The sequence below is a fragment of the Epargyreus clarus genome, unplaced genomic scaffold (assembly GCF_041222505.1).
Source record: "Epargyreus clarus isolate Ecla_fem2 unplaced genomic scaffold, WU_Ecla_fem_2.2 ptg000024l, whole genome shotgun sequence".
Classification (NCBI taxonomy): Eukaryota; Metazoa; Arthropoda; class Insecta; order Lepidoptera; family Hesperiidae; genus Epargyreus; species Epargyreus clarus.
In genome coordinates, this window is record NW_027332231.1 from 2,884,418 (window position 1) to 2,898,151 (window position 13,734).

At 36.5% G+C, this 13,734-nt stretch overlaps 1 protein-coding gene across 1 annotated transcript in view; it reads left to right on the top strand.

Moving 5' to 3' along the window:
- LOC140752146 (putative phosphatidate phosphatase) overlaps positions 1-13,734 on the top strand; it is a 112,558-nt gene that overhangs the window by 10,781 nt on the left and 88,043 nt on the right. The window lies entirely within an intron of this gene.

Genomic DNA, 13,734 nt, shown 5'->3' on the forward strand with positions numbered 1-13,734 from the left:
TCAATCGCGTAATCAATAATAAAATAATCATAATATCATATGGCGCCTAGAAGACGTTTCTTTTATCAGCGATTAATCAGTATCGATTTTTAATAAAAATAGCTCTTAAAGGACTTGCAGAAAAGGGAATCTTAAGGTGATATTTTCCATAGTATATCTTGTATAGTATACAGTAGCTGTATTATATGAAAAATAAATTTCTCTGATACCATTCACATTAACTTACCATAACTGAATTGCAAGGAAAATCTTTAGAATGGTTAGTTATTTATAATTATATCGTATAACAAATCTAGCAAATATAATTACAATGTCAAGTTTGACAAGTAATTTTACACTAATAAATACGATTATTTTCGCTATTGTATTTTTCAATGTTATTCTCTGTCTAATCTACACAGTATAATCGTTTCGAAATGAACTTTTGAAGATGGTAGAACCCTCTATGGTTCCGACTGTTTCTGCCTAATAACAACATTGTTAAGCGCTGCTGTGTTCAGAGGAAGAGTGTGGTAAGAAAGACGTAGTTATCCAAGGCCTCCTAGCTCAGTCTTCAGGGTTATCAACCCATCTGTTGCCATTTTCGAATAGGATGATAATAGTGGGATCTTATCTAGGGTTGATTACAGATGGTCCGTGGTTCGTTTGCTACTTCAATAATATAAAAACAAATAAAATAAAAAAAAAAAAATAAGTATTATGGACCAAATAACTGCTTTGAACTTATCGCTTGTATAATTTTAGAATTTGGATTCGTTAAGCCTCGCCGAAGTAATAAAAAAATTCATAGGGCACTATCTCTGAAACCGTAATAGATAGAAACTTGAAGCAAATACTAGCTAATAATAGCTTGACAGCACATACTGAAATCTCAAATTCGTAACGATTAAGTTACTTAGATAGATAGATAATTTATATCACGCCATGTTAATGTTGTAATTAAAGTATTTGTTGTTAATGTTATCGCCCGTCTACACACACTATAATCTTTGCGAAATAAACTCCTCATACGCCCCCGGTTCCCACGTACGCATCTTTCAGTCTGTCAATATTGGCTCGCGCATTATCTCGGAGGTAATCCGCACCGCACTTGATACCAGCCTTCGCCGGCAGATGTTACGATATGTTTTGTATGTTTATTTGATGTGCAATTTTGTAAAATCATTCTTGAGTTTAGATGTATGAGTTTATGTTGTATACTAGATGTAGCAAACAGCGGCAAAGCAGGGTTAGTGGCTACTGCCGCTCGTGGACATATGTAATGAACCGGAGATAAGATTAGATTACAATCTAAAGTTGGTCACAGATGCGTTGCTACCCCTGAGGACTAAGTTGGAACGCCTCGGATAAGTATGTCTCTCAAGGTAGAGCTCAAGTAGAGCAGATATTATCAAAATTACGTGTATTGCTCACTTCCCACGTACCCCAAAGGTTAGGAATGGATCCACCGTACCAAAAGTCTGCAGAAAATGATTTTTCGCCCCTTCAGGCCCTCTGTTTTTGGAGCTTTCGCTGCGCACTTGTACATTTCCAGCACTCGGAGGGGAGCGTGCGTTATCTCCCACTTTGGAAAAGTTTGGTTTAGAGGATTTCTTAGACAAAAAATTTATTGTCGAAACAATAAGCATTCGTCTTAGTAATATGTCTAAGAATTAAACGTCTTTCTAGTATTTTTACAAAAAAAAGTTTCGTTGGAAACCCATTTGGAGTATTTGAGTCCATGTACACTATATTCTACTACCATGTCATTGACATCACACAAAACGTTCCTAAAAGACATTATTAAAATGTTTGATCATTAGTGCCCTACCATTTTAAGACCCGTCATTAATAATCAATCTTATCTATTTTTTAACTTGCCAATGATCGAAATTCGACTTTGCCTTGTATGTTAGTATGATAAGAGTATGATAAATGTACCAGACGAACCAACCAAGCAGACCAACACCACTTACATTGAAGTACTGCATCAGTTTAAGATTTAAGAGTAAAAATAAAAGAAACAGCGTAAACATGCGAGTCCTTTGAAGTACTGAGTCGAATATTTCTTATTTGATCTCATTTATCTGAATTGGGTTAATAAGTCAGGCGCCATGGCGGCGTATAAGTAATACTTTGTCGTGCCGCATTCGGATGCAACGAAACTGGGTTCAATATTTGTACTCCCATCGAATAATGTACCTACTTTGACACTATTGCACACTCCTTGTGTATTACCGGACTGTGGATGGCAATGTTTTTTCTGCAGATTGACGGGTTTTAACATATACAGGGTGAATTTTTCATATAGGCCTTCAGGGCCAATCCGATACTATAAGGATTAGCAAAGCTCTCGTAAAGGGTTACAAGTTACAAGCATTTTTGTGCCGTTTTGTGCGGTTACAAACCTACTGTTTAGTTTATCGCAGTAGTTTTTAGATAGTAATTAGATGAAATTTTCCTCATTTTGATTATGTCGGTTAACCGCCGTAAGTTTAAATTTTACCTGTTTGTATATTATCAGTTTTTTTAATTATACGGATTACAAAAATAGGCACACAATTCACAGGAAAATTTGTAGAAAAGAAGAATAATAATTGGTCAAGTGCGATTCAAATTCACGCTCTATGGATTCCGTATCATCATTTTTTTTTGTTTTAGTATTACTCTAATTATAAAAGCACATACATTATGAAAATTTAATTAAAGTGTTTAACTTTTACATTTCAATTGATATTTTTTTGGTTCAATTGATAAATTGATAAATGAAAAAGACCTGTATTTTTTTGGGATCTATCTTTATTTTTTTTAATAAGTATTTGTTTTATATGAGTATAAATATAAACTGTTCCATAATATAATGTTCCGTAATATAGTCTCTTTTTCGCACTTTGTGTAGAGAACCCTAACAAAACGGTGATTTTCCTATCACTAAGCTAAATAAGTTTGTCATAAAATTTAATTAAACCGTTTTCCTCATTTGATTGTACAGTCGACCTTCGTTAAAATCCTGTTGCTACATTGTTAGTTTTTGTATTGTTATCACGTCGGATATAAAAAATGCGTGTAGCCTTTGTGAGTTCAAAGTTCTTTGGCTAATATCAGATGGTTGATTTAGTCAAGAATTAAGGTTGTGATATCATCATCATCATTGTGCATCATCATCAACCCACTGTTGATCACGGGTCTCCTTTCAGATTGAGATTTGAAGGTGGTAGAACCCCATGTGGTTCGACTCCTGCGGCACCACCGCCACACCTATTTCTGTCTTATATCAGCAGTGTTAAGCGCTGCTGTGTTTGAAGAGTGTGGTAAGGGAGACATACTATTCCGAGGCGCTTAGCTTAGCTTAGGCGAGCTGGAGCTTAGTCCTCAGGGGTAGCGGCGCATCTGTGGCCGACCTCAGGTCTCAGGACCTCAGGAATAGCTTATCCTATCTGGGGTTGATTACAGATGTCCATGGGCGGCAGTAGCCACTTACCATCAGGTGGACTGCATGCTCGTCTGCTGATAGAACGACAATTGTCGGCCAAGTCGTCTCCTCTGGGTTCCTGCAGTGCTTAGTTATTGGTTTTTGCCTTCTAAATGGATGTTTAACGTTATTTGTAATGGACATCAAACCGCGTTGGAGCAGCGTGATGAAGAATGCTTCACGCCATTTGTGGAAGGAGACCTGTGCTCAGTACATGAAAAAGGTTGCATTTAAAATCGTATTAGAACAAAATAAAAAATAAAAACTGTAATTTTTCCATCAGCTAATTTTGAGCCCTACTCGAATCCTGATGTCATGATGAGCGTTCTTAAATTGGTACACAATAAGCGAAGGTTTTTATGTCTGAAGGTTAAGGATTTTGCATCATATTTTGGATGGGACGTGAGATCATTGTACAATTTGCAGCTAAACCGTTGGATCTGAACAATGCGTTGCATTGTGTTTTTAATTTGGACTATCTTGTTGTATTGATTTTTAAATCCTCACCGCTCAACTGTGCCTGTATGCATCGTTACGTACAGTTTGTAATTTTTACGCAGGAACCATAAATATTTTTACAGTGTCCCTCTCTCACAGCCTGATTTTTTTTGGTTCATTATTTGGTCACAGGGGAAAGTTTGCAAATTTCAACCATATTTACTCGTACCTACTGCGTTTTAAATGGATGGATATATTTCAAAAAATATTTAACAACACATTATTGGGGATAAATACGAAAGTGTATTGTATAGTTGATGTGTTGATATATCAAGCATCTGTTTTCATCGTTATATTGAATCCGAAATATCATATTTGTGACCAGCAGTGGAACAGAAATGGGTTAAAAATTTTTTTGCTTGTGTCAATTTTCTATCTCTTTATCGGTCTTCAATTTGTATGTAGATTATTCTCAACAACGTTCTCATACAATGTGTAATGAAAATTGCATATCAAGTAAGTAATTAGAGAAAATAATGTATTTGCGTGCGACATTGTTGGCTGAGCTTTGTGGAAATACTAGAAAACTGCAATTTTCCACGACGTAGTGTCGATTACACTCTGTAAGACGTGACATCTTAGTTTGTGCGCTTTCCATATAAGTGTCACATACGCGTGTTATATTAAAAATAGTTTTAACTACGGTGAATGGAATATCTTGGGACCGTGGCGCTATGACGACTGGGGCATTTTTGGCATTAACGCGCAAAACGTTTCTCACAACTTGACTCAAAATAGATGAGGCCGCGCGTTAGATATCTAATACATCCGTCATACATAATAATTTATCCGGATTGCAGTCATAGATTAGTATAGTAGCTGAAGGTGGTAGAACCCCTTGTGGTTCGACTCCGGCGGAACCACCGCCACACCTATTTCTACCTAATAACAGCAGTGAGATCCCGGTATTTCGGGATCATGGTATAACGTTATTGCATACCCTATTTTTTATATGATATAAGATAGTGATACCGCTAACATAGAGTATTAAAGAGTTTTTGTGATAAGTCCAAAGTTTGTCACATCAATACCATACAGATGACGTTTTGACTCAGTTCTAATACTTTGTCCTTAATGAAAATGATTCGTGATACTGGAACAAGTAATCCGATCTGAATATCTCTATCCGGCGTTATAAATTTTGACAATTCTGCTATAAATAGCACAAACACACGATATTGCATGACAACAGGCTAGAAAGATCTCGTTTCCGGAAATTGTGATCTATGAGTGAATAAGTTCACCTACTGAAAGCAGGATGACATCGTTGGCAGCGACGCCGGTTTAAGCAATTGAGGATGAGGTAATCAATTATATTATGTGACATATTAGTGTGTCAATGAACTAGTGAAATTTGGTGTAAGTTTTTTTTATAATATAGGAGTAGCAGACGAGCATGCAGTCCACCTGATAGTAAGTGGATACTGACGCCCATGGACATCTATAATCAACCCCAGATAGGGTTAGATATTACTACCTGAGGTGCGCCGCCACAGATGCGCTGCTACCCCTGAGGACTAAGCTGGAACGCCTCGGAAAAGTATGTCTCTCTTACCCCACACCCTTCATAACGGAACACAGTAGCGCCTAACACTGCTGTTATAAGACAGAAATAGGTGTGGCGGTGGTGCCGCCGGAGTCGAACCACAAAGGATTCTACCACCTTCAAAGTTTATAAGAGGTGGAGATCTGTGTACTAGAGATGCCGGCTAAATTATATGAGCCAACCGTTTTAGTTTTGAGGAGTGAGCAGTGCATATATAATTGGCATCATGTTGAAGCAGAATAAGCGACTATGTAACAAAAATGTGTAACAACTAACAATTACCTTATTCATAAATAAATTGATTTGATTTGATTTGAACCTGTCTATATGGAGTTGGTTACATATATCTAAGGGCGACAGTGAAACGACCCGCGTGGCGGTGCGGTCACCATACCGGTCTGACGTGCATAGGGTTCCGGGTACGATCCCTGGCTAGACAAACATCTCAATGATGCATTTGGATATCGGCCTTATTAACTTCTATAATCAACTCCATGTAGCATTGGAATCCTAACCGAGTTTTGTCACAAAAGTGATGCTAGTCTTCCAGATTATATTGGAACATCTCGTGTCAGTATCTCTGCCTTCTCCCAACCTCGAAAGCAGAACATAGTAGCGCTTAATATCGTTATTACTCATTATCGATACTTACTATACGTTTCGTAGTGGAGCCACGATTGATAATATCTTTGGTATTAGGTAGTCGAAGATTTAGTTCAACATTTTAATGAGGATGTCATTAGGTTAGGTTCATTTAACATTCAAAACGTGTGACAAATCATTTCAATTGTTCTCCAGACCTACAAATATTAACCAGTGCCATCCTGCATTCCGCGAGTGGGTGTTACTCGCAAAATTAGCGATCCAGAGCGACTACCAATTAGCAGAGGTGATGATAGATATATATTTTTTGATCTATACTAAATATTGCGAACTGAAATGATACCTTTTTATACCACACGTAGAACGACCCGTGCCCAGTAATGGTATAGTAATTGGTTGATCACGATAGAAAAAAAAAGTAAATATTACAAATTCCTTAAAGAAAAGAATCTTGTAAGGTACGATAAAACAGAAACAGGTGCGTGCGGTGTGGTACCAGAAATTTATTTGCTGGAGGTTTTTTTATCGATTTCTAAAAAGAAGGAGGTTCTATGTTCGCCTGCATCTATCTTTTGAATTAGCCCTGGTTATAATGATCGTTTTTACAAAAAAATATAATAAATTTATATTTTTGCTAAGGAAAAGTGGTATGAAGAGATTTAGTTGCTTCCCTTTACGTTCTACTCCTGGGCATAGGTCTCTTCTCACAACAGCGGCGGCGCATCACTATTTCCATTTCATATAAACAAATCTTCAGCTTATCTCCATTAACTTGAAAATTCACATCTCTGTTGTTATAGATGTATCCTTAAGCAGTTAAGAATAATTGGCTATCACGTAAGGATCTGATATGCGCTTCATAAGTGGTCGCTTCCGTTGCGTTTAGAAGCAAATAGGAAGCAGCAGATTAAATGACGTTACCACTTGTTGAAAGGTTAAGTCATGTTCATGTTTTCCTGGTTGACAATTAAGCAGTGGTGACTAAAAACTAGTTGGCATTAAGAAGCGATCTTTCTTGTAAGATTTATGTAGTAAATGAGCATGTAATGCATCTGATGGTAAGGTCGCTGCTGTCTATGGAAATCTATAACCAACTCCACTTAGAACTTAGTAGAATGGGTTCTACCTAAAGCCGATTATATACCCGTTTATACTCCTAATACAGTTATCTTTAATTAACTTTAATTTCTGAATTTGATTTCAAATTAGTCGTAGTTAGTTTCTATAATGCTTAGATTATTGATGTTCTATTTCTACCTAATAACAGCAGTGTTAGGCTGCTGTGTTCCGGTTTGAAGGGTGTGGTAAGGGAGACAGACTTTTCCGAGGCGTTCCAGCTTAGTCCTCAGGGGTAGCGGCGCATCTGTGGCCGACCTCAGGTGGGAATATCTAATCCTATCTGGGGTTGATTACAGATGTCCATGCGCGGCAGTAGCCACTTACCATCAGGTGGACTGTATGCTCGTCTGCTACTCTATATTATAAAAAATAAAAAAAAAAGTTCATGAGCGGCAGTCGCTACTTTCTATCAGGTGGACTGCATGCACGTCTGCTACTCCTATATTAATATATAAAAAAAATCTCAAAGTATCGATATTACTGCGTCTGCCCTTCATAAGGTAATTTGTCTAACACTCATTTGTAGTCATCTGACTACCTTTCCTCTAACCTCCATTGGAAAGTTTCCAGGGAAATTAAGCTAGCATTGCAGGTCATTGAACTTGCTCTATTATTCAATGTACGTAATGTACAGTCAATTGTTCAACACGTCATAGTAATATAATAAATATTTAAGGTAATTACAATATAGCGTAGATACTGTTCTACTTAGAATTTTCAAGGAAAATGTAGCGCTTGCTTATAAATGACGTAACTGTATAAGCAGTGATAGAGTAGTGGTTTGAAACTATCTTTTCGATTGGGAGGTCTGAGGTTTGAATACCAGGTACCTACCCACTTCTGATTTTCTAATTTTATGTGCGTATTAGAAATTATTAAATGAATTATAACGTGTTTAAACGGCGAAGCAACAGCATGAGGAATGCTACACGTCTGAGATTTCTTTTTAGAAAAAAAAATAGTTCTACGAATGCGAATTCTACCAGCAAGGAAGATTATGGCCCAAAATACCTCTCAGTCTCAGAGTAGAACCGTGTCCAGCATAGCGGAATTGATGGACTTACGACGATTCTATACAGTACCCTAAAACTATTAAACGCTTTCTACACTCACGGCCCCACACTAGAATTCCCTGTGCCGTGGGTGCCATTGACACACACATAGACAAATACACAAACACCCAGACCCAGAAACAGAAATCTATATTCATCATTTAGATATGTGTCTGGCCGGGGATCGAACCCGGGACCCTTCGCGCGTGAGACCGGTATGGTGACCACTCCGCCACGCGGTTCGTCATGACCCTAAAAACTATGTTAGTATATCCTATTTTACTGCGGAGTAAAGTATTAGCCTTCGCACTACGCAAGAATCTGCATTCGTGCGAAGGCACTTACGAGCCAACGTACCACAAACGATCTTCACGCCGCATTAGCGTGACGCCTCTAAACCATACTTACGAACCATCCCCCATTGTTAGTGCACTTTTCACAGCAATTCTCAACGCTTGATTACTCTTAATACGCTCTATGGAGAGGAAGTCTCGAAATTATTGCATCCGTGCGCTACCAGTAATTGTATCCACCGATTTCAAAGGCTACTTGAAAATTGCCTGCTTCGTATTAAGTGTGGGATGATCGGTCGTGTACGATTCGCTTACGAATATACAGGTATAGTCGGCTCTGAATATAGAAATGAATTGCTTCGCCATAGTAAATTGTACTGTTGTCACGTTAGAAAAAACCTACTAGTATATGACCGACAGTTACATTAAAGCCTAATGCTGTCTGGGATTGCTTGCTGATATCCAAGGGGTGTCCCCTTATCATTATCACATTATATTACATGAATATATAGGTATTAAAAACTTATAAACGCCGTTAACATTAAAAGTATGTAATACCTTTTAATCTTATCAATATTTTACTGAATGTAACGATGCATTCACTATTTATATTAACACGTCTACAATAAATTAGCTACACTTTCCTAATTAATTGATAAGGAAAATAAATGAGGCGTTGCAAATGGATTGCTGTACAATATATGCTTACATCTTACAACATAGTAATAAAATTTCTTGGTATTGCGAGATTATGCTTTTCTGTATAATGGAGAAAAATACTGTTTAGTTATAATTCTGTGAGTTCTGTGAGTTGTCTGTATGTTAGATCTGTCTAGTTAGTGTAAGTGGCCTCGGCCGTTCTAATTAGATCAATAAAATAAATAAATAATAATCTAAAGTAATAACTTTGTGAAGTACATTGTTAAAAAACTATTTCTAGCGTTATACATACTTATTGTAAGCTAATTTACTATGTATTTATAGCGTGAAAAGGCTCTTGCATTTTGGTGGAAGTGTGTGGATGCCGGCTGCGAAAACCATCTTCGTCATCAGGACCCTTACCATGAGTTTTTACGTTTTGACAAATATTACTGTTTTGGTATTTGTTTACGTATTGGCCCATATAATTTACAAGTTCTGGCACAATCCGCTAGGGGCGCTGATTGGAATTTCTATGGGCAAATACGTAAACAAATACCAAAACAGTCATATTTGTCAAAATGCGAAAACTCATGTTAAGGGTACAGGAGTGGCAAGTTGGCAACGCATCTGTGATCGGCTCCATAATTGTGGAATTGGTCCAGTGGAATTTATCCTCAATTTTATGAGTATGTTCATACATTAAGTATTAACTGACCTGCGTGACGAAGCGATCAACATTTTGATATTCAATGGGTTCCCGGTTCGATCCCCGGCCAGACAGACTAATAGGTTCTGGGTTTGTGTGTTTGTTTATGCGTCTCTGTGCGTATTCATGGCATCCATAAGACACAAAAAATTCTAGTGTGGATCTGTGAGTGTAGAAAGCGTTAAAGTAAAAAACTATTCTGGATAATTATAAAGACCTAAATCAATGTCTTCACATGATTGATGATCTCTGTAATAAAATCACAAACAGATGAGTCTCGTAAACAAACAAAAATTGACCTGGATACTAATTACCGTCCAGCGCAATCAAGATCCATAAATCAACTTCAAACGTTATCCGAGTGTAATGAAATAAAAATGCCATAACTAAGCTTGTCTCTTCGGACGAAATAATTAATGCCTTCGAGATTTACGATGGCTTAATGCATTGTTTCTCAAATTTTTATGTCGCAACCCACGGTAAAGTCAAACGTTAAGTAAAGTGTAAAAGCGACCCCCTATTCAATAAAGTGTAAAGTTGCTAGCTAGCTATCCTTTCCTATTTAGGAATAGTAATAGGAAGGTGACAATCAAAATTATATTTTATTTAGTAGATTATTTATTATGTTTAAATTTTAAAAGCTTCACATCACAACTAGTAATGTATGAAAGACATTTTTGAAATACCGCATGTAATAAAAATTTAAAATCAATCACTCAATATAAATATAATTTATCGGCTTAAATTTGCTTCCTCCATTCGGTTTTAAATTAGTGATGTACACGGTTTTATCAGATATAGGCCCACTTTACTAACAACTACGAACTCCTGCTTGGAGGTCGCGTTTTTCAGTTTGAGAAACTATGACCAATACTACGCGTGGGTTTGAATCAAAACTTCACTCAGCAGGTAAAGTAATATAACATTAGGCGGAAATTACATATACGCATTGCCAATGGAAATAAATCAACAGTGTTAGATAATATTCGTTGCTTTACAATATTTTGCTTAGCGGTTTTTACAAGTGTAGAGATTTAATTGAAAAAAAACTGGTTTTATCTGGGTTTTATTGCTTCTATTACGTGTTGCATTGGAGGACGTCCTTTAATTCTTTTATCATCCTTTATGACCCTTTGAGGACTTGAAGACGACAGTGGGAATTTGGATGTAGAGGACAGAATAGAATAGAATTAATCGGAGTAGTGCTTATTACTGGAGGCCTATGTCTAGATAAATCCGTCCAGAAATAGCTCCTGAGTTCCAAAGCTCTCCAGAGAACAGAAGTAAAGTACCTAACATGTTTTATTAAATTTTAGTTAAGCTGTATCACCATATAAGAATAGATAGAGATTTAAAGATAAAAAGAAGGGTATTCTAAAGAACAGGAAATAAAATGACGTGACAATATAATACCTACTTCGGCTAATCTTTACTTAATAGCAAAAAACCCAGACGTAAATTAGAGTTCACCTTTTATTCGCGGTTTTAAAATGTTGACTGGAAAATATTTTAATATCGTTTGACTGTGTTTCGCCCGGTGCATATGTAAGACCACTTTATAAAGATAGAATCAATTTATGCCACACAAAAATTAAATCACGAACTTATAGATAGATAGTCGATAGTCGGCTGCAGATGCGTTGCTATCCCAGAGGACCTTAGTGCTGATGAAACACTTCGTATAAGTGTACTAGCTGACCCAGCAAACGTTGTATTGCCATATAAATAAAAAAAAAATTAGGGTTGTACTACCCCTAACATTTAGGGGGATGAAAAATAGATGTTGGCCGATTCTCATAGATACCGGATAAGCACAAAAAATTTCATCAAAATCGGTCAAGCCGTTTCGGAGGAGTATGGCAACGAAAACTGTGACACGAGAATTTTATATATTAGATCTCTCCTTATACACCTTCTCTCATCTCTCTAACCAGAATATAGAGGCGCTTAATACTGTTGTTACAGAAATACAAAGGGATGCTAGCATTATTGCATTTGCATTTTTATAGACTATCCTAGTTGTCACATAAGATATATATCCGTAAAATAAGATACGAAAAGATTCAAAAAGAGAGCGATACAAAAAATACGAAAAGAATCTTAATGACAAAAATGTTGCACAAAAGTACCGCCAGGACTCAAAATGTATTCCTGCGCTGCATAAATCCTTTTGCGAACAATATCCATTGTAAAGTGAAAGACACAATGAAATGAATACACGTTCGAGATATAATATCTGCAGTCATTGTTAAGGCAGATACACGCCTTCGCGAGGCGTGGATAGATAAATTTACAATAACCAAAGTAATGGCTCTTCATTTAAAAGGCCCACGCGTTTCGTGTGTTCTGAAACGCTTTAATGGTTACATTCGCGAATAGTATACAAGTGGTGTATGGAAAATTGTGTAATTAAATCAAAGCACAGCTGGCATTTGCATGACCTTTCTATCAAATGCGCCGCTGTGTTAGATTTTTTGTATATGGCAAAGTGGTGTCAATTTATATTTTCTCCTTTCTTTCTTTTTTTTCTCTAATTTCCCGAAATTATGTTTAGTATTGAAAATATTTTTGGCACTTAAATCGGTAGAATTATACTATGCCCAGTATTTTGATCGTGAGGCTAACTCTATATTTTTTTTTGGTTTTAGTCAAAAATAGTTATCAAGATAATGTTGAATAGACAGTCTTGCAATAATTTGAAAAAGGTTTAAGTTTTGGTAAAGTAGGGTTTACAAAAATATGAAAGATTTATAAACAAACCTTTTTTAAATGTACCTATAGGTTTAATTTCATACAATCACTAATTCTGTATAGCGTAATACAATATCCATTAAAACAATAAGCACCAACCAGCATGTATGTAATTAATCCATTTGTTTTCAACTTATCATAATAGTGACCTTATTAGGCACGGGTGGCCTATTATGCTAATGTTTGACCATAGTCGACGGTGTCATGGTCGTGCACCGACACTTTTATTATACCGTCTGTCTGTATAATAATTTATTTTACTGTAGAACGCACATGGAGTTATAAGTCTGGTTAAGTTGGTAAGGTTAAGGATATCGTTGCGTTTTGTTGGTATGTTTTGACCAATTCATTGCAATTTTTATGGAAATATTTTATATGTATCTATTATTTACAAAACAAAGGGCAGAGGAAGACCGCCGGCCACGTGGTGGACAACTGTTACAATAGATATAGAACGAACTCAGCTGAATACTCAGACAACCCAGGATAGAGCATCCTGGCGCATACGAACGAGGAGGGCCGACCCCAAATAAAGGGAGAAGGCAAGGAAGAAGAAGATATTTAAGATTTGGCTTTTTTATTAAAATATATGTCCATTACTGCTTATTTTCGATCATGGAAGGTAGAAATATGTGTCAACAAAATAATGTCTTTTTAGTATGTAGTTCTTTTGTCACGATTTTTTAGTATCATGAGCATAACTTGTATTATTTATTTAGCTACATATGCGATAACGATCCAATTTAACGAAGGTTGTTCACGAAAACGTAAGTCATGACGTAACGCGACGTTAAAGCAAGCCTCATTAGCATCATTACAATCAATCGTAAACAAACATCGGATCAAACGACGTGACACTGCCGTCGGTCAAACGCACCGCGTATTAATGATTCATGATGTGCGACGTACAACGATACGTGAATGATCGAGTTTAGAATTGATGATTATCGTTGTCTCGATTTATCGAAATAATTGTGCTTTTATTGGTAGAAAAGTTTATTGACAGTGTCTTGGCTATCTAGTATTTGTTTTATTTTTCAATCGTATAGGTACAAAAATTAACGGATTAAACA